Source organism: Canis lupus, chromosome X (assembly GCF_003254725.2).
Source record: "Canis lupus dingo isolate Sandy chromosome X, ASM325472v2, whole genome shotgun sequence".
Classification (NCBI taxonomy): domain Eukaryota; kingdom Metazoa; phylum Chordata; class Mammalia; order Carnivora; family Canidae; genus Canis; species Canis lupus.
The window spans coordinates 9608451-9633514 of record NC_064281.1 but is presented as its reverse complement, the minus strand read 5'-3'; the positions used below and the strand labels follow the sequence as shown (position 1 = coordinate 9633514).

At 45.3% G+C, this 25064-nt stretch overlaps 1 long non-coding RNA gene across 3 annotated transcripts in view; it reads right to left on the bottom strand.

Annotated features, from left to right (window-relative positions):
• Window positions 1-25064, bottom strand: part of LOC112652927 (uncharacterized) — a 59652-nt gene that overhangs the window by 11967 nt on the left and 22621 nt on the right. Inside the window, exons 2-4 of one of the 3 annotated variants that reach the window (XR_004813148.2) lie at window positions 19878-19980; window positions 4389-4511; window positions 2068-2229 (exon numbers count right to left, since the gene is read on the bottom strand). This is a non-coding gene — a long non-coding RNA (uncharacterized LOC112652927). Of the gene's footprint in view, window positions 1-1938; window positions 2230-4388; window positions 4512-19877; window positions 19981-25064 lie in introns of those variants that run through there. The other 2 variants (XR_003131820.3, XR_004813147.2) reach the window with 2 other exon arrangements.

The following is a 25064-nucleotide window of genomic DNA, read 5'->3' as shown; positions in this document are numbered from 1 at the left end:
TCTCCCCCTGGGCCGAAGGCAGGTGCTCAACCGCTGAGCCACCCAGGCGCCCCTGGGCTACTCTTTCAAAGGCAATACCTGTGGGCTGGAAAACAGTCTCTCTTACATAACAACGAATCCATATTCAACTACACTGCAAATTACTTCTAAATCGTACGGTTGCTATTTACCAAGGTTTTCAAGTATTTAGCAATATGACTTTGACAAAGAGCTCGTGCTGGGTATTTTTCTTTTTTCCCCCTTCCAGCCTCAAAGTAAACTCTTGTTCCTGATCACGAATTTGTTTCAAAGTGTTCAGAGCTGGGAATAATCCAGTTTGTGGTACATATGTGTGTGTAGAAGAAAATGAACTGGGATCAAGGATAGAATCATCCACATTAATTTTTATTTTATTTTATTTATTTATTTTTTTCACATTGAATTTTAAATCTCAAGAACGTTCCAGAGAGAATAGAGAAACTCACATGTGCTCTCATGGGTCCGGGGGGTACATAGTCCTTTTGTAGACCAACCACCTTTCTAATGGGTCGGAATTGTCATGAGGTACCTTCCAACTCTCATGTGAGGGACAGATGAAATAAAAAGCCAGGGTCGCTTGGGGGGCTCAGCGTTTGAGAGGCTCCCTTCGGCTCAGGTCCTGGGATCGAGTCCCATGTCGGGCTCCCTGCATGGAGCCTGCTTCTCCCTCTGCCTGTGTCTCTGCCTCTCTCTGTGGGTCTCTCATGGATAAATAAGCAAATCTTTAAAAAATAATAATAAATAAATAGCCAAACTGCTGTACCTGAAGGCCATGTCGCCCTATCTTTAGCAAGGAGAGCAGAAATGAAACTTTTCTTTCCACACCTAAGTGACGCCAGGTTTGATGTACCCGCTATCCTTAGCACACTCTGTTCCTTTTGCCGGCCTGCTCCTCTGTGCTTTTAGCTCTGAACCTCCTTCCTGAAAATGTCATTTTTATTTGTCTGCAGAAATAAAACCCTTGTTTTATTGTTTTTCCAGGTTTTAATATCGAACGTATTGGTTAGTTTTGTTACTCAATGAGGAAGCAGTAAGGAGGTCCTGGGGGCTGGGAAAGGTCACAGAGTCTGGAGACCAAGACCTAGTCCCTCGTGGTGGCACGGCAGCCCTGGTTGTGATGGAACAACGACTCTTCTATTGTACTTACGCCACACCTCTGAACACACACACACGCACACGTACACAATACCTTCAGATAAAAGCACACATAAAGTTGCATGCGTACAATAGCAGAAAACAAAAATTGTAGGGACACCTGGGGGGCTCAGCAGTTGAGCATCTGCCTTCAGCCCAGGGTATGGTCCCGGGGTCCTGGGATGAGTCCCACATCAGGCTCCCCACAGGGAACCTGCTTCTCCCTCTGCTTGTGTCTCTGCCTCTCTCTCTGGGTCTCTCGTGAATAAATGAATTTTTAAAAAATCTTTGAAAGTACAATTGCTAGTAGAACTCGGGCAGCTCTCGGGTGGCTCAGTCGGTTAGGCATCCGACTCTTGGTTTTGGCTCGGGTCATGATCTCAGGGTCTGGAGATGGAGCCCTGCATCAGGCTCCAAGCTCTGCTCAGAGTCTGCTTGAGATTTTCTCTTCCCCACTGCCCCTCCCCCCTGCTCACATGTGCTCCCTCTTTCTCTCAAAAATAAATAAATTAAAATCTTGAAAAAAAAGAACTCAGGGAGCTCTTGTTTGTAATGCTTTAATTCAGAAGCATATGTGTTGGGGCACCTGGGTGGCTCAGTCAGTTAAGTGTCTGCCTTTGGCTCGGGTCATGATGCCAGGGTGCTGGGATCGAGCCTCCCACCAGGCTCCCTGCTCAGCAGAGGGCCTGCTTCTCTCTCTGCCCCTCCCCATTGCTCATTCTCTCCCTCTCCCTCCTCTCTCTCTCTCTCTCTCTAAAATAAATAAATAAAATAAATTTTTTAAAAAGAAGCATTTATTGGAATATATGCTAAGTGAAATCTATTGAAATATTTTGCTAACTGAATTTTAGTATAAGCAGTTTTCTTTGTAACTCCATGCATTTTGGCATTTTGCTTATGCATTGAAATGCTTACTCTGGACAAGGTCCTGTGGATTTTGTCAGACCACCGTTGGACGTCGTAGTACAGAAAAAAATTCAAACGCTGACTCCAGAGAGGTAAGAACGATAACTTCACATGGTACAGAACTTTCTGATGATCTCACTTGATACAAGTACAAGTACAGGCTTGGAAGATCTAGAAGGGAGATAAGATAGCATGTCTCTTAAATTGTAAACCTCTTTCTGCTAAAAAAAATAATAATAAAAATAAAATAAAATCCCATGATTTTGAGTATTTGCTAAAGTTACAAAGAGCAATCAGAGAGCAAGATTCACGGGGCCCAATGCCTTGCTTTTTTTTTTTTTTTTCAAAGATGTTATTTATTTATTCATGAGAGACACACAGAGAGAGGCAGAGACACAGGCAGAGGGAGAAGCAGGCTCCCTGCGGGGAGCCCGAGGTGGGACTCGATTCCAGTACCCCAGGATCACAAAGGCAGATGTTCAACCACTGAGCCATCCAGGCGTCCCCCTACATCCTGCTTTTTAAATCGTATCTTATTCACTGAGAGAATAAAACTTGAACAATTTACTTTGTCTGTGTGAGTATGGCCTTTGCCATCTTGAAATAATTTCTGTCTGAATTAAGGCATTAAAGGGCAATCAATCAGCTGAACAATGGGAGACTGGCCCCAGAGTGGGCCAGGTCCTGATGTTATTTGTTATATTTTAATATCATACATTGTATGTCATCTCGGGCCTCCTACTGTCCCTGTAATCCTCTCGAGTATCCCTCAGCTACGCTCTGACGCCCAGTTGGAAGGCCGGAATGTACCATCGCTCCTGGTTACAGGCCCTCTTCCCACGGAACCGCCTCGGACTGCTCTACCCCAACATCTGCTGAAGACAGACTTCCAGTTCTTCACTCTCTTATCACTGAGCATTTTTCCAGCATCAGACATTATTTGTCTCTCAAAGTATTATAATCCTGGCTCTAACCTATTTGATATTTTTTGCAGGAAATATTTAAGTATCTTTTTATTAAAGCATAACATACATAGGGGGAAAGTGTACACGTTAGACGTGGAAACTTGAGTTTTTGCAAAGTGAACATACCTGTGTAAACAGTACCCAGATGGAGAAACTCAGCATCACCCATACCCCAGGAGCTCTCTCGTGACCCCTTCCCGGCCCTATGCTCACCCCCCTAACCCCACCAACAGCAACTACAAGGCTGACTTCTAACAGCCCAGATTAGGTTTTCTCCCCCCTGTTTTTTCATACTCTACAGAAATGAAACCATCAAGTATTGCATTTGTGTCTGGCTTCTTTCTCTCAACACTGTTTGTGAGATTCAGGTTACTGGAAAATTTTAAACTCGAAAGTTTAATTCTTGTTTATCCCTCTTGAAGGTTAGTGTACGGTGTGGGGAAAAGAACAAAAATATTTCTTTTAGAAAAGTTGACTCTCAGGGGACCTAAGAATCCAGCCCTCGTAGTTTGGATAGTACTGTTTTTCACTTGTTCTGTGCTTTCTTTTTCTTAGAAATTGAGCTTTGATTATCATTCTGTTTCCTGTCCAGAGTCAGCGTTGAGTACAATGAAGCTGTGGCCTCGGGTATATTGGACACCTCGCACAGAAATTGTACCTGAATTCTTGAAAGCAATTAGAAGGTAGAGCTTGCTGCCCCGCAAAGCCACCCAGAGCATCGTAGCTGCACATCTAAAGCGAGCCAGGCTCTACTGCGTTATTACGTATTTAAAATCCTTTCTTGACTCCTAACTCTGGGAAACGAACTAGGGGTGGTGGAAGGGGAGGTGGGCGGGGGGTGGGGGTGACTGGGTGGCGGGCACTGAGGGGGGCACTTGATGGGATGAGCACTGGGTGTCATTCTATATGTTGGCAAATTGAACACCAATAAAAAATAAATATAAAAAAATAAAAATAATAAAATCCTTTCTCATAGCTGCCTATCTGTGTTACATGCCTTACAACGTCGATGAGCAGAACCAACACGGGGCAGTGGGAAGAAAGCTGAGCAAAAGGGATAAAAGACTCCTATTCTGTTCCAAACGTGGGCTCATCCAGTTGGGTCACACTGAGTCTTTGAGCAACACTTGCCCTTATCTCTCAGGCTTGAAGGAAAGAATGAGACCACGTGTAAGAAAGGCTTCACAGACTGTACTGGGCCACACGGTTGCGAGCTGCCCCACATCACTGCACCCTCTCATTCCACGCTTGCTGTTCCTATTCACAGGAGATCTGATTCCTTCTTTCTGCTCAGCACTTCTTTTCCATGACCTTCTCCCTGCTCAGTGGCTCATTTTCCTTTCCTACCTGTTCTTCGATGCCTACCTCCAAGTCTGACATGTTCGTGAAGTTTCTCGTGAAGTTTCTGCCATATGTGCCCGTTGCTTTCTCTCTCTTCTTTGGACTCCTTTTATCCTCATGGATAATGTTCCTTCTTTGTTTTCTTTCCTCAAATAGAAAAAAATATATATATACACACACACACACGATATATATATATGCACATATATATACACACACAGATATATAATATTTTGGTGGGTCTGCTAGCTTAAAAAGGACATGGCAGGCATTTCACGCATAGTGTTCATTGCTTCTAAGTATTTAAAAAGAAGGGATAAATTCAATGGTGCACTGGCAAAAGCCCTGGTTTGTAGCATTTGCTGATTTCCATGGTGTAAATACTTCCATCGTGGCCGATGTCAAGCTACCAGCCTGTCATCAATCAACTCACACAACTCCTGAATTTTTAAGAATTAGATCTTATGGGCCAGTGTGAGCTGGCTCCAGCACCCCACTTGACAAAATGCTATAAATAAGAAGTCCCTTCTAAATAAACATTATAACCTTCTTCCTGAGTCATAAGAAAATCTGGTATTCAAGTTTGTCAAAGTCATTCTGGTGCTTCCTAGTCTCCCAAGAGAAGGTTGGAGATGAACATTTTTCAAGAATAGATTAACATGGACAGATGCTACAAGCCAATGCCTAATTTCTCAGAAGCATCTTGCTCTGTCTGTCGAGTGTGGCCAACGCCACAAAGTGATTCATCTGTATCATGTGTGTGACTCGGTGTCACCTTAATTAGAAATGCCACTCTTCTAACCATAGAACTGCGCTTCAATTTTAATTTGAAAAATGAAAATGTTCCCACTGCGGAAAATGTATTTCCAACATGTTGAAGCTTTGAGTAGAAGGCTCTCAATTGGTGAGGTGCAGGATTTTGGTCTTGAAGCTGTAGGAAACTCTTCAGAGCTCCAGGGCGGCAGGGGAAGGAGGCCAGGGCACCAGGGAGACTTCCTAAAGAGAAACATACCAGAAAGCAACCAAAGGCCCTATACATTCCTTGAGTGTTTTGAGAGATTTAGTACTAAAGTCTCAACAAAAAGCTTAAAATCATACAGTAATCGTCTGCTTGGCAGAAAAACACAGTTTCTTAAAAAACCATATGAAGTTCATTTTTAACAATCCATGTCTCTGTAGAGAAAGCAATCTGGTTTACTGAGGTCAGATTCTTATAAGCATCAAATAAGATTCATCAAGATATGATAAATTTGGACTTTTTACCTAGCCTGAGCCAGATCTTTGGAAATTTACTATCTCTGGGTCACAAGGAAAGAGCGAGGTGAAATGCACACGAGCAGACGTACAAAGGCCATATGAAGGAATAATTGAACTACGCTATGCTAGCTGAGCCCTGATCCTTTGTTTTCTGAGACAGAACTAGGAACTGACCTACATACCAATCATTTATTTTTTTTCTCTTGAATTAAAAATGAGTTCACTGTACAAAAGTGGCTGGTTTCCACGGGGTGGGGGGTGGATCAAGGGAATGATACAAATGGTTTGCATTCAAAGGGCCTCTGTAAACAATGAAAAGCAATTCTCTGGAACTGTAGAACTTAAAATAAATAAAGCATGTGGGCATTTTGGGTGGAAATCATAGGGGTTTGAGATGTTGAAGTCCCAGCTCACAGTAGTTCAAAATCTGACCTTATTTAGAAATAGGATCATTGTAGATGTAATTACTGAAGATGATGTCATACTCAAAAATCTTCAACAAAATACCAGCAAACCCAATTTAAGAGCACATCAAAAGGTTTATTCACCATGACCAAGTGGGATCTATTCTGGAATATAAGAGTGGTTCAGCATATGAGAATTAATCAGTATAACATGACACAGTGATAGAATGTGAGACAAAAACCACATGATCATTTCAATTAATGCAGGACAAGCATTTGACAAGATCCAACACCTTTTCACGATAAACAAACAAACACCCAACATACCAGGAGTAGAAGGAAACTACCCCCACATAATGAAAACCACATATGGGGGACTTGGGTGGCTCAGTGGTTGAGCATCTGCCTTCAGCCCAGGGCATGATTCTGGGGTCCTGGGATCAAGTCCCGCATTGGGCTCCCTGCAGGGAGCCTGCTTCTCCCTCTGCCTGTGTCTCTGCCTCTCTCTCTCTCTGTGTCTCTCATGAATAAATAAAGTCTCTAAAATAAATACATACATACATACATACAAACCACATATGAAAACCCCAATAGCAAACATCATACTCAGTAGTAAAAGATGAAAAATCTCCTCTAAGATCATGAGCATGATAAGAATGCTCTCTCTTGCCACTTTAGTTCAATGTAGTATTGAAGTCCCAGACAAACCGAATAGATAAGAAAAAAAAAAGAAAAGGGATTCAAATTCAGAAGAAGTAAAATTATCTTTGTTTGCAGGGGACATGAGCTTATATGGGAAAACTCGAAAGAACTCCACAGAAAAGTGTTAGAACTAATAAATGATTTAGCAAAGTTGCAGGAAACAAAGTGAATGTGCTAAAATCAATTGTGGCTCTACGCACTGGCAGTGAACAATCAGAAAAGAAAATTTAAAAAATATTTACAGCAGCATCAAAAAGAATAAAATACTTAGGAAAAAACCTAAGCGAGGAGGTGAAAGACTCACATATGGAAAACTATAAAACACAGTTGAAAGAAATTAAAGACATAAATAAATGGAAAGACATTTGTGTTCATGGATTGAAAAACTTAGTATTGTTGGGATGTCAGTACTATCCAAAGCGATCTACAAATTCATGCAAGCCCTGTCAAAATCCCAGCTGCACTTTTTGCAGCCAACCCCCTCCCAAAAAAGCCAGAAAAAAAAATTTAAAATTCATGTGAAATCTCTAGGGACCTCAAATAGTCAAAACAATGTTGAAAAAGAAGAGTGAAGTTAGAGGTCTCACACTTTGTGATTTCAAAACATATTTTTTAAAAAGATTTTTATCTATTTATTCATGAGAGACAGAGAGAGAGAGACAGAGAGAGAGAGAGAGGCAGAGACATAGGCAGAAGGAGAAGCAGGCTCCATGTTGGGAGCCTGATGTGGGACTTGATCCTGGAACCTCGGGATCACGCCCTGAGCCAAAGGCAGATGCTCAACCACTGAGCCACCCAGGTGTCCTTCAAAACATATTTGAAAGCTATAGAAATCAGGGGCTCCTGGGGGGCTCAGTCAGTTGAATGTCTGCCTTCAGCTCAGGTCCTGGTCCTAGGGTCCTGGGAATTGGGCCCTGCATCAGGCTCCCTGCTCTGTGGGGAGTCGGCTTCTCCCTCTCTGCCTGCTGCTGCTCCCTTTGCTTATGGTCTCTCTCTCAAATAAATAAAATATTTAAAAAATAAAGAAAGAGAAAGAAAGAAATAGTATTCAAAAGAGTGTGGTACTGGCATAAAGACAGACCTTTAGACTAATGGAATAGAACAGAGAGACCCCAAATAAACCGTCAGATATGTGGTTAACTGGTCTTCAACATAGGTGCCAAGACCATTTAATGGGGGAAAGGATGAACCTTTTCAACTAATAGTGCTGGGGAAACTGGATATCCACATGCCAAAGGGTGAAGTTGAACCTTGCTCTTATACCATATATAAAAATGAACCCAAAAGTAGATTAAAGACCTGAACTTAAGACTCAAAACTGTAAAACTCCCAGAAGAAAATGAAGGGGAGCAGGATGAGATATTTCCAAATGTGCTGCTTTGACATAAAGATTATTTTGAGTTAGAAGTCATAAAAACCCAGCAGATTCAGGAAAAGCAGTCCTGCCCCACCCCCCCAACTGCCTCCATTTACAGTGGAAATGAGAGCCTGCGAGGGAGGGGAAGTATTACCAGAGGCCCCCTAGGCCAGAAGGAGCTTCATCTGCATCACAAAACCATCTTGTTTCTGCAAACCTCTCCTTTCACATTCTTGCCAATGGGCTTTCTTCCCTTGGTGTCAGCGGGCCCCTCCTTTTTCCTTGGCTCCTAGGAGCTTCGCGGTGCCTCGGGGTCCCTGGAATCTCCTGTCTGGGTGGCTTCCCTGTATCTGTGCTATTCAATTTGATTTTCTCCTGTTAATCTGTCTTATGTCAATTTGATTCTAAGTCCAGCTCTAGCCGAAGGGCCTTGAAGAGCAGAGGACGGTCCTTCCTCCCTGACAAAAGCATAAGGGAAGAGCTCCGTGACTTTCTTGGAAATGCACAGAAAACAAAAGCAATAATAGACAGATGGGACTCTATCAAACTTACAAGCCTTTGGGCGGGAGGCAGCTTTAGGATAAAGCTGAGCATCTCTTTCCCAGCTACTGGCTGCCAGCAACTCCTTGAAGTGGATGGTGAGCGCAAGCTTCGTACCTTTTACGAGAAGCCTGTCCTGTAGAAGTTGTCTTTGATGCTCTGGGTGAAGAATGGAAGGGTCACATCAGGGGTGGCAATGGCAGGCAAGGCTTCCCCAGGGAGCAGGGTGTCTTGACCCATGGCCGTGTCCACCTGCGCCCATAGGACGTTCCTGCCCCAGACCAAGGAGGCCTGGAGAAAGGAAGCGCAAATCTGTTCGGGGTTGCACCGTATCCATCTCCGTGTTCTCAACTTGGTCATGGTAAACAAAAAAAGGAACAAGGACATTAATGGACTCACTGATACTACTGGGCCTCGTCGCCCAGGGCCCAGAAGAACTCGTGGAATCCGCAAACTCTCCGATCTCCCCGGAGAGGATGTCTGCCAATATGTTGTGAAAAGCCCCTAAACAAAGACAGTAAGGAACCTAGAACCGAAGCGCCCAAGATTCAGCGTCTTGTGACTCCACGTGTCCTCCAACGCCAATGTCGACGTATCACTCGGAAGAAGCAGCATACTAAGCAAGGAAGAGGCTGCAGAACCTGCTACACTTTTGGCCAAGGGAATGAAGGAGGCCAAAGAAAAACGCCAGGAACAGATTGCCAAGAGACGGATGGAGGTTGTCCTCTGAGAGCTTCTACCCCTAGGTCTGGGTCCAGTCAAAAAGGATTCTCTAAGAGCAGCCAGTCGATAAGGTCAGACATCAACAAACCGACCAACCCGCAAAACAAAGCAAAACAAAACAAAGTTCGCGTATCAGAGAGCATAATCAAGAAAATGAAAAGGCAACCATCTATCTAACAAGGGACAAATAATTAGGACACAGAACCACAACTCGATAAGAATAACAGCAAACAACCTGATTTATAAGTGGCCAAAAGACTTGAACAGACATTCCTCCAAATGGCCAAGAAACCCATGAAAAGATGCTCAACATCATCCATTACAGAAATGCACATCAGTACCACAATGAGAGGCCGCCTCACATCCAGTATGATGGCAAAGAAAAGAAAAACAAGTATTAGTGAGGATGTGGAGTAATGGAAACCCCTGTGCCCTGTTGACAAGATCGTAAAATGGTGCAACCAGTATGAAAGAGTAGGACAATTCCTCAGAAAAGTAAATCTAGAAGGACTGCATGACCCAGTAATTCCACTTCTGGGTATATATCCGAGAGGATCGCAAGCAGGGTTGCAAAGATTGCCTGTTCTAAGGGAAACAAACTGTTTTGTTTTGATCAGGCCCACGGAGGACCTGAAGCCTCTGGCCAACAGCCCCCTGGAGCTGAGGCTTGCTGATAACCACATGGAAGGGCCGCAAACAGATCCTCCAACCTCAGCCAGAGGTCAAGGGACTATAATCCTGGTCAACAGTTCAACTGCAACCTCATGAGGTCCCAAGAACCATCACCCAGCTAAGATGCTCTTGAATTCCTGATCCACAGATGTGGTGAGATAATAAACGTCTGCTGGTTTAAACTATGATTTGGAGGGCCCCTGGGGGCTCAGGGGGTCAAGAGTCTGCCTTCAGCTCAGGTCATGATCCCGGGGTCCTGGGATGGAGCCCCATGTCGGGCTCCCTGCTCAGTGGAGAATCTGCTTCTCCTTCTGCTTCACCCCCTGCTAGTTCTCTCTCTCTCTCTCTCTCTCTCTCTCCAAGAAATAAATAAAATCTTTAAAATGACAACAACTATGATTTGGGGGAGTTTGTTATGTAACTATACAAAATGAACAGATAACCATAGCGCTAACATTGTGAATGGAATGGAGACATTTAAACATCACTGCAGAGACTCATCCCTGTTTTTCAACTTGGGCTGCTATTGTACATTTACGGGGGGAAAAGAAAGAGTTCATTGTTTAAAGTGCTTTTTAAATGTACATAAGCATGGTTGTTTAATAGTGGTGGGAATGTCATCACCAAATATCGAAACTAGAGCGCACAGAAAATACCATGAGATCCCATCAGACTGTGACCACTGATGTTTGAAGGATCAAAATATTATAAAGTATTTTGGATAACTGAAAAATGTTGGCCTCATACGCCCTAGCAATATTTTCACTTTATATTCAAGATATTCAGATTATATGCTGTATTCCTCGCTAGGATTGCATGCTCCAGATCACAGAACATTGCCTCCCCTCATCATGATTTGAGAACATTCTATTTCACTGCAATTACAATTTTCAGGAGCGGCAGCTGCTGAATAATCATAGGAAAATTGCTTTAGTTCTCTTCCATAAAATCAACATGTTCCCAAACCCAGCATTTGTTGAGATTGTAATCCCCATGGCTCGAAAATGTGTGTGTAGACCCCTGTCTACACAAAGATCAAAATGAAATCTAAATGTATTTTATGAGACTTCCTTTGAATACCTTGGCTGCTTTACAGCATTGGGCAAAGGGCCTATTAGTATTCTCTGAATTATCTATTCAACCACTTTGTTTTTGTTATTTGCCCCAACTTGTCATTTAAAATAGAATATAGAATGTATAGATCCCCCTTAAAATGAAAGGTTAGAATAGATGATAGATAATTTTTAAGGTTCATTTTATAGACTGTAAGTATATCTAAGAATTGACTCCTGGGCCTAAAATGAGGAGTCTTGGGGCTTGTCACCTAGTGTGTGATCTAGAGTGTGTCCCTCCTTCTGGGGAGGGGCCAACTCTCCTACATAGAATGGAACACAGACTGGCCCTGAACAAGATACAGGCCATCCTGCTGAGGATGGAATCGATGATAGGAATGTTCTGGAATCTAGGCTATTTGTTGTAGTTCCTTAGCAGGCAGGTTGATTTTTTTCTGAATAAAGATGAAAGAGTGTCCTTGGGCAGAACCATTGGCATGTGGCCAATCCATGCAGCAGGCACAAGCTGCAACAGGAATGTGTATGTGGTGGGGGTGGGGTGAGGTAGAGGGAATCTGAGAAGGAGGAGCCCCCCTGTGGGGAGCCCCTTTATACAAGCACATAGATCCCAGTGAGGGGACAGTAAACCCTGGATAAGCTGGATGTTTCCAGGCTCCCTTCTATTGATACGTGCCTCGTTTGAGGAATGTGAACCTTAGAAGCTTACAGAGAAAAGTCTTTGTCAAGAAGCAATGAAAAGGAGTGCCCGGCTGGCTCAGTCAGGAGAGCATGCGACTCTTGATCTCGGGGTCATGAGTTCAAGCCCCACATTGGGTGTAGAGATTACAAAAGTAAATAAATAAACCAACTTTAAAAAAAAAAAAGAAAAGCAATTAAACAAGAAGGAAACACACTAGTTATTTTAACAGAGAGAATTTAATATACTCAGGGAAATAGGTATTAGAGGACTGAGAAGCCGTGGAGGGAAGACTGTAGGGACACCGACATAGTCACTGCTGCTGGAAGCAGCTGTCACTCCTAGGCCCTACGGGAGCAAACAGACATTGGGGCTATCAGAACCCCAAATCTATGAGCAGAGACCTGTAGAGCCAGGGTCTAGAGCTCTGAGGAAGCAGCTGCTAGTTGGCTGGTGTTAGTACCCTCAAGGGGATGGAGAATACTGGAAATTGGAACCAACTATTACTGGAAGCAACAGCTACAGGGCAAGGAAGCATGGTTAGGGTGACACTAACCTGCCCAGCAAGCAAATGGGAAGCAGTCGTGTCCTCCGTCCTTTTCTTCCTCTCGAGCTAGCACCCTTCCCTGGCACGGCCAGACAGGGAGACAGATGGCAAGGGGGCCATGAGGTTTGCAGAGTTCCAGCCCCAGCAGCAGAGGACAGAGTACAGACGGCAGGGCTTGAGCCGAGAGATTGTGGTTTAATAACTAGTCTAAGAGGCAGATAATACACAAAAGAGGGGCTGTGGCCCGGCATGATCTCAGAGCAAAGGACAATGGACTTGAGGCCGCTCAGAGAGAGTGGCAGGAAGTCACGGATCGGACCCTCCTCCTGTGAATAATATTGAAGCCAGGGATTGGACTCAGGGGGCCAGTGGAAGGCACAGGGGCCCAGAGATAGTTGGGCCATTTGGCTCAGGCCTCAAAGGTGGGTTTGGATGGGGCTCCATTTTAGCCATTGTTCAGCGGAGGGGTTTATAGGGGAGCAGAGTGAGTCCCCGTCTATGTGCATAGGCCATCAAGAAAAAGCAGTTCCTGCATTTAGGTGTAGCTCCGAAACTAATCTTGAAATAGGTAGCTTGTGTACATCCAGGGGCGTTGGAAGTAGGTATTAAAATGCACACAATATGATTAACGGTTTCCTGATTTGTCACCAGGGAAACTAGGAAGCTGATGGCCACTTGTTCTGCAGAGTTGAGTGAATGGTGGTGGGTGAGTAGCAGAACCTGTGACACACGCATGCGCTTTGTATCTGTATTGCACTATGCGTTTACATGCCTTGGGAGAGAGTTGGGGAAATAGTACTTTAGAGATTTTTATGTATTTACTTATTATTTGAGAGAGAGAGGGCAAGGGGGTCGGGGGTGAGGGGAGCAGAGGGGGAAGGAGAGAATCTCAGGCAGATTCCCCACTGAACGCAGAGCCCAACGCGGGGCTTGACCTCATCGCCCTGAGATCATGACCTGAACCCAAATCAAGAGTCGGACGCTCAGCCCCCCGAGCCCCCCAGGTGCCCCTGCGAAGTACTACTTTAATACTTCCTTCAAATTCCACCGCTCAGACCCTCCATGGCCATGCTCAGTGCGCCCGAGCGGCCCCTGGTCTCTGTTTGCTCCCCTGTGATCCCTTGCACCATTCTGAGCTTTCCTAGTTTGTGGCCCTCGTGCCCCAACCTGCTCCCCTTACAACGAAGCAAAGTTTCCACTTAGGGAAAGACACTCAGTGCCAGGTTTCTTGTAGAATCAAGATATCAAGACACCTACCTACAGGGGTCTCCCCTCTTTCCCCTTGATTTCATACCACGGAAGGGGCAGGAGGATCCATGTAGAGGAACTGTGTGATTATTTTCCAGCATCACTGATTCTGCTAAAGGAGATTCTAAAGAGAACTACCCACAGCCACAGCTTCAGAAGATACAAGGGGTTTTGATGCCAAGAACAAAAGATGCTTTTATGACCCAAGTTGGATGAGTCGGAAAGCCGCAACCATGGCTCTAAACAAGATCGGAACTGGAGCAAGTTGATGACAACGAAAAAAAAAAAAATAGGATTGCAAAAGATTCTAAATTGTCTCCTTGATTTCGTTTTACTCGATGACGTCCTCTTGTGAGCTATCAGATCTGCTTCTTAATATTTAAGGGTTCCTGTTTTTATAAAGTACAAATGGAAAACCGTGCGGTCATGGCAAAGCTCCCCTGGGAGCTTTGTGTACCTGGTTTCAAGTGCCCAAGAGAACAACAGCCTTTTGAGTTTTGGGGGCGGGGGGCAGTCTCAAAGATTCAAATGAACGGTAATAATGCACACACTAAAAGCACGGGGACGACAGTTCTCGCTTTGATCCCTGGCTGTTTCCAAAGCAGTCCCAACTAGGAATTTCTTGTACGCGTCGCCAGGCTCGCAGCTAGGTCCGTGCCACGCGTCGTCTGCAGACTAACCCAGGGAGTAATTATACAATCTGTCACTTTCGAGTAATAAGGTTGGGCTGTGTTTCATCAGAACGTCCAGCATTTATCACAGCCAGAGGATGTATACACTTGTACTCAAAACCACCTGCCACGCCTGTGAATAAGCCTCTTCCTCAGCTGCCACCTGTTGGGGTTGGGACTTGTAACTGGATTAATCGAGCTTAATCCAGAAAAGGACGACGAGCTGAGTCTAGGGTAGATTTCCCTTGCGACTTTCCCAGCCGGGGTCTTTGCCTACTGTGCACGCGTCCAAGCTCCTGGCAGCATTTGCCTTTCAAGCTTCTTACCATTCATTCTGGCCCCGGATTTCCCACAAAAGCAACCTGTCCAAGAACCTCACGTGGATGGTGGCCAATCATCCTGGGACCCAGGGCTGCAACCCCCAGCCCCGGCCGGGCGAACCAGGACAGGTTGGTCAGCCGGCAGCTGGAGGCCTGGCCCCAGTAGGCATCAGGTGACAACCTCAGTGGGCGTCTTTTTTGGCCTAAATTCAGTCTCCCTGTAACAACAAGTAACAAGAGCTTCTAGTAGGTTTTCTGGTGGTGTGGTTAGAAAGCAAGCAATTTTGGGTTTACCCAAATGTAAATTTTATTGTTTAAAACAAGGTTCAGCAAATCCTGTCCCTCACCTGTTTTTCACGTTTTTATTTTTTTAAAGATGTTATTTATTCATTCATGAGAGACACAGAGAGAGAGAGAGGCAGACACACAGGCAGAGGGAGAAGCAGGCTCCATGCAGGGAGCCCGATGTGGGACTCGATCCTGGGATCCCAGGATCACGACCTAGGCCGAAGGCAGACGCCCAACCGCTGAGCCACCCAGGCGCCCTGTTTTTCGCATTTTAAGATGACTAAAAAAAGAAAAAACTACAGGACAGAAATTTTCCTAGCCTGCTCCTCGAAGCTGAAAATATTTTCTATCTGCTCCTTTACAGAAAAATTTGCTGATCGCCCGTCAAAGATACAGTGAGCTATAGAAATACCGTATAGCCCGAACACTAAGCCCATTTTTCTGATATGAGGAGATATATTTCTTACAAACTGCCCCAAATTCCTTTCTAAATTGTATATTATTTTGTCATATAATGCTTTATACATTTACAAAAAATGTAAAATGTTCAACTGTTTAATATTTTTCTAAATTTGCAAGTATCACTCCTAGTTATTTTTCTTTCTGAATTCAATGAAACAGTAGAAATCATATAACCAAGCCCTCTCATTTTGTAGGCGAGTAAACCGAGGCCGGGCAGAATGAAAGGGCTTGACAGAAGCTAGTCAGAGAAAGAGCCAAAATGAAGAACACTGCCCGGATTCTAGAAATCTCTTTTCTTTTTTTAAAGTTTATTTTCGGGGCACCCGGCTGGTTCAGCGGTTGAACACCTACCTTCGGCTCAGGGTGTGATCCCGGGGTCCTAGGATGGAGTCCCGCATCCTGCTTCTCCCTCTGCCTGTGTCTCTGCCCCTCTCTCTGTGTGTCTCTCATGAACGAATAAATAATATCTTTTTTAAAAAAGTTTATTTTTAAGTAATCTGTACAGCCAGCATGGGGCTGGAACCCACAAACCCAAGATCAGGAATCATGTGCTCTACCAACTGAGCCAGCCAGGCATCCCTAACATTCTTTACTTTCTCATTCAGGATGGCAGTGTAAAGATTTTTAAAAATTTTTATTTATTTGACAGAGAGACAGAGAACGAGTAATGGGAAGGGTCAGAGGGGGAGAAAGAGAGAAGCAGACTCCCGGCTGAGCAGGAAGCCCGATGCAGATCCCAGGACCCGCGGAGCATGACCTGAGCCACAGGCAGGCGCCCAGCCCACTGAGCCACCCAGGAGCCCCAGGATGGCAGGTCAAAGATGATCATTACTAGGTTGTTAACATACCAAATGTATTCTCCTGGATGATCCCCACTCTCTGTCCCCACTAGCCTGAGATAGAGGAATGTCCTTCCATCTCCCTGGGGCCATACTTGCCCAGGTCACCTGCTGATCCGGTGGTCTCTGGCAGTGTGTGCTTCAGACCTGGGTTTCCAGCCAGCCTTCCCGCTGCGGAGGCCAGTAGACTGGCCTGATGCGTGTGCACATTTGTATGTGTGTGTGTGTGTGTGTGTGTGTTGTTTTGTTTTCATGTCGGCCTCAGTTATTCTAATCCAGCCGCCAGTCTGAGTGGAACCTAAGAGACAAGTATGCTTTTAAGGCTCAATTGATTCTAATATGAACCACTGTGTTTTACAGAAAAGAAAACTATTTTTACAAAGGGTGAAATACGGAATCTCTTCACCAGAGCGCATACTCTGATTTTGGAAGTGCCTCAGGCCTGAGCGATTTTCAAACAACAGAATAATTTTAATTAGGAACTTCTAAGGAAAAAGCCATAGATTCTGCAGACTGTATTATAAGGTGATTGAAAAAAAAAAAAAAGAAAAAAATAAGGTGATTGAAGACGGATTCGGGCAATTCACTTTGGTCTCCATTTTAGGTGCCTCTTTATAAAGTTCGTTATAATCACCCTTCTTTTTTTTTTTTTTTTCCTGGCATCTCCAATCTACTTGAGGCTATGAAGAGGGCACTTAACTAACTCGTACCTCAATGTATGTAATAACTAGTGACCAATAGTCCTTAGAGTGTGGGGTCTGGGGTGGTCTGGTCAACATGGAGCTACTTGGATAGAACAATTGGTACCGAAGGAGAACAACACAGTTGGCCCTTGAACCACACAGGTTCGAACAACATGAGTCTATTTACACGTGGATTCTTTTTCTCAGTAAATACAGTACACTACTCTAAAAGTATTTTCTCGTCCTCATGATTTTCTTAATCACATTTTCTTTTTTCTAGCTTACTTTATCGTAGGAATACAGGATACAATAAATCTATACAAAATAAGTGTTAACCGACTGTTTGTGTTAGTCAGGCTTCTGGTCAACAGTAGGCTATTAGTAGTAAAGTTTCAGGGAGTCAAAAATTATATACAGCTTTCTGACTGCACAGGGGGTCAGCACCCCTCACAGCCACATCGTTCAAGGGTCAGCTGTATATGTTTTTATATACATCTATACCTATGTATATATGTGCATATATATGGGTATATATGAGATTACTGATATTCTGATTTCTAAATATTGAGCTGAAAAAATTTTGAGCCAGGAAAACATGATGTTAAATAACATAAACCTACTATGACATGTGATTTTAAATATAGATTTAATTATATATATATATTATATGCATGCATATTTGAACAATGTGTATTTTCCCCTAGTGTGTCAAATTCTAAGAGGTTATAAATATTTCCAAGTGAGGAGGATGAATTCTTTAATCACATTTCATGCCATTTGGAGTATATTTAAGACTCAGCTGAGCGTGAAGTAAAGACATGTTGTTGGCTGTAAGAAAGCAAAATTACTGCACGTAGGAAAATTTTCACCCCTCTGTGCTCAATATACAATTTTCTAAAATTTTACACCCACTGCTTAGATCAAATCTTCCAACGATAGAGCCAAAGACGAGAAATTATCATTTGGGTCCTGTTTCTTTGTAAAAAACAAAACAGAACAAAAAAAAACAAAGGTGGTTCCATATTCTAAATTAATACAGTGAACATGGGAATGTAAGTCCCTCGAGGTGCCCATTTGTCAGTAACAATTTGACTCGATAGGAATTTGTAAATGATATTCACAAAGAAGGCCATAGAACAGAGCTCAGCCTGGGCACCACTGACATTTCCAACCAAAGAAGTCTTTGTCACTCGGGGCCGTCCTGTGCATTGTTGGATGTTTAGCAGCATCCCTAGCCTTGACCCACTAGATGCCAGGAGCACGCACACCCCTTATTTGTGACAGCCAGAAATGTCTCCAGACACTGCCCAGTGTCCACATGGGGCGGAATCATCCCGGGTTGAGAACCACTGCCAGGGAGTATCGACCACAGAAGGGAAATCGTTTAGCAATGAGAACGTGAAATTACTTTGTCACTAAACCCCTCTCCTCCTTGCAGTATGAAATGGTAAGATGGCAGGCTCCTGACAAGAGTTACGGTGACATAAACAGTGACTCAGTTTCTAGGATGGCATTAGCAACTGGCAACGGACTCTCCTATTTATCATCACATCAGGCTTCCACTAAATCTTTCAAGTCTGAAAAGAAGAGGGCCAGGCCCTTCCAGGCACAATGCAGTCAAAGCTGAAACTGTGTCTTCATTGTAGCTGGAGAGAGGTTCTGATGGGGACATGGCTCTTCCCCGTGAACTGGTCCAGCGACCGTGCGTTGGAGGGGGATGGGCAACCGTGAGTGGAGGTGGAGTGGAGGGAGGGGTGCCGGGTAGACATTGGTCACCCCAGAAAATATGTCAACATCTGTCCATCACTGCGGCCCTGGGCCGAGGATCATTTTTTCTGCTTCTGTGAGCACCAATGAGCTGATGCCACCGAGCTGTGTCCTTTGTTGCCAGTGGCATTTCCCACCACTGTGCCACCTCTGATATGCTAATGAGGAAGCCCAGGGTTTTGTGTGGCTGAAAAGGCTTTCAGGCACCTTCGAGGGTCAACAATCCAACAATCTGGTGACTCAGCGGGCTGGGTGAGGGGCTCCCCCTCCCAGGGCCCTTCCTCACACCTTTTCTGTGAATGTGTGTGTGCTTGAGGGAGGGCGATTAACTATCTGGCTGCCAGAGGAAGGAATAGAACATTACAGAGAACGAGGGTGCACCCTGACAACCTGCCAAGTGGCACGCGACCGTCTAGTGCACTCTGCGGTGAAGCCAGGAACCCGTGGCCCGGATCCGACAGTGACCCGATGGCACCAGCTCGTAGGGAAACTTCGACGAGAAAAATCCATGCAAGAGCTCTAACCCCGTCATGCCTGGTTCTTCATGTAAATCTACCCCGTGTGACTGCCACGGTTTAAAAATACCTTCCGTAGGCGTGCAGCATCATAAGGTCATAGAATTATGAAACGTCAAGTGGCAGAAGTATTTTCTTTTTTTTCTCTCTTGGCAGAGGTATTTGCTCATCCTAAGTCTTCAGTATTTATTCATTGGATCGAAATCAACAGGTTTAAAAGGAGTCTTGCGTGGATTCTTTTTCTAGAATGGTCTCTCCTTTCTAGAATTATTTAATGATTATTGTGTCTTTATTCAGATCAAGTAACCCCAAAGGTTTTTCTTGGGGGGTTTCTTTTGCCTTTTATTTTTTAACAAATTTATTTATTTCAAGTGGGCTCCATGCCCAGGGTGGAGGCTGAACTCATGACCCTGAGATCAGGCCTGAGCTGAGATCAAGAGTCAGATGCTTACCCAACTGAGGCACTCAGGGTGCCCCCAAAGGTTCTTTTTTTAATCCAAATAAATTCATACTCATAAACTTTTCCCCACCCCTCACTGAAATTCTAAAAATTCCTGCTAATACCTGTTAACGATTGCAAGGAAATACTGTTGTTCTCCTTTAAAGCCTGGATTGCCTGCTGCCAGGGTTTATGTATTTATCAAAGATTTATTGTGTCGGACACTCTAATAGGCCATGGCAACTCAAAGAAGAGTAAGGTATAATTCCTGACCCGAGGAGAAACATAACGACATTAGGGAGATAATATGTAAAGCAATGGGGTCAGTACCTGACGAAGCCGTGTACACGGCACTTCGGATCACAGAAGAGGGGAAGTCAAGGAAAGCTTCCTGGAGGAGGTGAAGCTGCGTGCTGGACAGTGTGTTAGATGCCTAGGGAAAAAGAAAGGAAGTGTAAGCTACAACTCTGGGTTCCGTAAAACAAACAAATTACCCTGTAGAGAGAGTCAAGAATACGCCAGGGAAGAAGCACTGTGTAGCTGTAATGCTAAGCTGGTCCTCTCCGTTGTTGCTTTTGTTTTGTTTTACTATTTAAATGTTCTTTCTCTTTCTCTCTCTGTTTTTAAAAGATTTTATTCATTTGAGAGAGAGGCAGAGAGAGAAGGAACAGGTTGGGGGGGGCAGAAGGTGAGAGAGAAATAGACTCCCTGCTGAGCAGGGAACCCATGCGGGGACTCGATCCTGGGACCCTGGGATCATGACCTGAGCCGAAGGCAGATGCTTAACTGACTGAGCCACCCGGGCGCCCCTTAACTGTTCTTTCTCTTGAGATATTTCCGTTTCACTGACAGGAGAGATGAAATCCTCATAGGAGAACATGAAATTTCCCCTTGTTTTCTTTCTTATTCTTGGTGACTATCAGCCCATCAGAAATAAGATTTAAGTGAATTTATGTTTTACCCCAGCAAAGAGCCCGGAGTTACCAGATCTGCTCAGTCTGCTCAGAAGATAAAAGGCAGATATTCTTATCCCAAAGAGGCACCATCAGATTCATAGAAGTGTGGGTTGTTGGACTTCTGTGGTGTTAAATGTGTCTATCATGCCGCCTTCATTCATTAGCTAGTTGATTATTTCGCTTGAGATGTGGCTGCCTACACAGTGCAACCTTCAGTGATGTGAAGAGGACTGGAGTCACTCCTTGACCTTCAGGAGCTCTGTCTGAGGCATAGGGGACACGTATGCACGTGACCTTGGACTGAATCTGAAGATCATGCATGAGTTTTCCAGGTGAAAAAAAATTAGAGAAATAGCGTTCATAGCAAAGGAAACAGCATAGGGACAGCTCTGGAGGCGGAGGAGCTCGGTGGGCTCTCCTATCAAGTGGTGAGCTGTACCCAGGAGACTGAGGGGCAGAGAGGGTTCTGGAAGAGAGGGCTGGGGTCCTTTGGTGAACGATCCTAAATGCCAAGCTAATCTGGTTGGCAGAGACACATAAGCATGAGAATGTCACCAGAAGCACTACGGCTACGCGGTACTGTCCCGTAGGACCCCCTGCAATGACGAAAATGTTCTATTTCTGCACTGAAATATTGTAGCCACTGGCCGTGCCTGCCTATGGAGCAACTGAAATGTGGCTTGTGTGACTGAGAAACTGAATTTTAATTCGGATGTCATTTACATTGATTTAAGCTGAACTCTAACAAGCCACACGTGGCTGGTGGCTAGTGACAGCAGAGTTAGAGTCCCTAGGGCTGGAAAGTTACCCCAGGAGCAGCAGGGAAGGGAGGGGAGATGGCTGCCCATGGGAACAAAGGACCCGATTGGAGAGGGAACGGCTTGTCTTCTCTTTCTTGCAGAGCTGGGTCTTTAATGTGATATAAACAATTTTGACTGTGGATTTGTGTATACGACATATAGACCCTAAATTATTACAGGGCCAATTTCGTCTGGGTGTCTGTAATGGAGAGGAAAGGTGTTTCAGGGTAGAGTTCTGGAATGCACCACTGATCCCACCTCTAGGCTGAGGATGGGACAGTGAGCAGTTCTTTCATTCCTTAGATTTTTTTTTTTTTTTTTAGAAAGGTGAGCAAGGCAGACACTCCACCTTCAAATTTTTTTTATTTTTTTAATTCATGATAGTCACAGAGAGAGAGAGAGAGAGAGAGAGAGAGAGGCAGAGACACAGGCAGAGGGAGAAGCAGGCTCCATGCAGGGAGCCCGACCTGGGACTCGATCCCGGGTCTCCAGGATCGCGCCCTGGGCCAAAGGCAGGCGCCAAACCGCTGCGCCACCCAGGGATCCCCATTCCTTAGATTTTTATTTCAGAGAGCTGAACTTCCATCCCACCCACCCCCTCCAACGTCTCTGCACACAGTGGCCAAGACGGTGGTACCCCATGGGGGGTGGGGGGGTGGGGCAGCGAGTTTGTCCCTCAGGGTACATTTGACATTTGGCAATACCTGGAGACATCTTGGTCATCATGATGGTCATGATGGGGGGAGGGGATGTTAGGGGCCTGCAGCGCACAGGACACCCTCCCCCACAGCTCAGAATGAGCTGTGGCCCAAAGTACCCCAGCCCTGTGGTGGAGAAATCCTGGTCTAGGACAGGACTTCTGAACCCTCAATGCCCATTAGAGTCCCTTGGGAAACTTCAGAGCTATCCCAATGCCCTGGGCCTTCCCCAGGCCCAACTGAATCTGAAACTCTGAGGGTGGGGCCCAGCCCAGGCACTGGGGCTTTTAGAAAACTTTCCAGGCGATTCTAACATGCAGCCGGAATTGGGAACTCCTTCAACATCCCAAAGCCCTACATATGTGATTCCTAAAAGCATCCGTTTTGCGTGTCTCATGGAATGTTCTGCATCCCCACCTCCCCACCCCACCCCCCAGACCGCCTCAATGTTACTTTGCCTGTTTATCACTGTGGGGCTCCTGAGAGCTGTCGCACAAAGATAGGCTCGGGTTTTGCCTATCAAGTGAAAGAGGATTCGAGGGGCTTCTCTGGTAAACCACGCCATGGCCTGCTTCCTGCCCGGCAGGGGAAACCCAGAGTTAAAAATGGCTAACAGGAAAGCTAGTAGAGGGAGATCATTAGCAACTATGAGTTCTTTGGTGGCTGTAGTCCTACTCCGTGGGATTACTCAGTCGCGGGAAGGGCCAGCCTTCTATCACGTCTGTTTAGCTTAATAAAGTGGAAAAGAACAGTTGTTTTCGCTTCTTTTTTGAAGGTGGAAGAAACACACGTTTTGAAGTTGCCCTTGTTAATCTGTTGAAATGTCATTGGAAAAGATGTTTCAACAGAAGAGAAAAAATTTCATGGTTTTTGCGAGAGATCAAAACACTTTCCCTACATCATCCTTTAATTGTCAAGAGACGCCAAAGGGAACTTTCTTACCCTTGTTTCGCTTAAAGCTAACAGCTTGGGGGAACATCAGAGGCCTTTGTTCTCTGCAAATTCTCTGGGCAGCCTGTATAGCCCAGTGGCTCCAGGACTGGCATCTTGGGAGACGCAGCCCTGCTGCGCATGCGGCTCTGGTTTTCAGATTTTTTTTTTTTTAAGATATTACTTATTTATTCATGAGAGACACACACACAGAGAGAGAGAGGCAGAGACATAGGCAGAGGGAGAAGCAGGCTCCGTGCAGGGACCCCCGCATGGGGGACTCGATCCCGGGACCCCGGGATCATGACCTGAACCAAAGACAGACTCTGGACCGCTGAGTCACCCAGGTACCCCTGGTTTTCAGGTGTTTCATGCTTTACTAGGAGTTTCATTTGTTCGATGCCATATAAACTCTAAGCATCCCAGTTACGCTTGCTTACCTGGCGGAAGCACACTAGGCTCTCAGTTCCCTGTCTTTGGCCACATCTGTCCGGCTAGTAGCTGGTCCCACTCGGAGCAGCTGAAGGAAGCTGGAGAACCAACATGTTCATGAATGCGGAGCGCTGTCAACATAAAACCTTCCAGCTCGAGTTGGGGCACTGTCCCTCACTCTCATCTTCAACACTAGGCTACCACTCAACACTAGGCTACGCAAATGACATTTGGGACTGGACATTCTTTGGCATCAGTGGGCTGTCAGCGAATGTCCAGCAGCATCCCTGGTCTCCACCCCCTAGATGCCGGTAATGCCCCCTAATGATGACAACCAAAACTGCCTCCAAACCTTGCCCCCGGGTGGGGGTGCAAAACCGCCCCCAGTTTGGAATCTCTGTTGTGGACTTCCCAGCTTCTAGTTAATAATTCCAACAGGGAACCTCGGCAGGGCTTTGAGTGTCCAGCTGGCAAGGGAGGAGGTGAGTGATAGATCTGACTGCTGCTCTAGGGGGAGTGGGAGGAAAGGGGATAAGAAGAGATTCTGGACCAGATAAGTCGAGGCACTAGTCCAGGCGAGGGAGGGTGATTGCCTAGAATGAGAGATGTTAAAAGGGAGATAGAAGACCCAAATGGAGTCACTTGTGCTAAGCGCACATCACCAAACTGAGATTTATCACTTCACTTACTTACAGTTTCAGCCTGTCGCAGGAGTGGAGTCTTAAACCAGTCAGTCTGGAATGAGCTTGTCAGCACTAGTGAAGTAATTGGCCTGAGGGACCCCTGCCGTTCCCAAAGGCAGGCAGCTGCCTGTAAACGATTCCTTCTTCCCTGGTAACTTCCTTGTCCCGTCCCCTTCCACCTACAAAAGTCCTTCATAGCATACAGTTCTCAGGAGCTCCATCCTATTTGCTTGAAGGGGTGCTGCTTATTCAATGAGTCATGAATATTGTTGATTAAAATCAGCAACACCTTTAAAATTTACTCCGCTGAATTTCATTTTTTGACAGAGAGACGATGGACTGGAGAAACGTTCTGAGAGAAGCCGTAGGGCCAGTCGATGGACTGGAAAGGGTGTGTGTGAAAAAGATCACCCCAAATGGCTCTCAGTTTGCTGGACCTCGGTGCCACACACTGGGAAGCAAGCTACGGGATGAGAAACTGCTAGAACACACGGGGAGCCAGGGACGGGGTGGGCCAAGAGTCCTGCTTTGAACATGCTAGTTTTGAGATCCCACTAGACAGTCTGGGAGAGGCAGTGAGAAGGCGATTGGGCGTCAGGGTCTTAGAACTTGGGAGGGAGGAGTTGGGGAGACAGATTTGGCCAAGCAACGTCAAGGATCTGTAGGAATATGACACGCATGAAAACATAGGAGACTTGGGCAGCCCGGGTGGCTCAGCGGTTTAGCGCCACCTTCGGCCCAGGGCCTGATCCTGGAGACCCGGGATCGAGTCCCACGTCGGGCTCCCTGCATGGAGCCTGCTTCTCCCTCTGCCTGTGTCTCTGCCTCTCTCTCTCTGTGTCTCTCATGAATAAATAAAGAAAATCTTAAAAAAAAAAAAAAAAAAAGAAAAAGAAAACATAGGAGACTTAGAATAGTTACATCTTCCTTTGTCTAAGGCCGTAGTTGTCTTTGCGTATATCAGCCCAGTGACCCCCAGGAAGGTTGTTGCTCTGTCGTATTACAATTCTATAGGAAC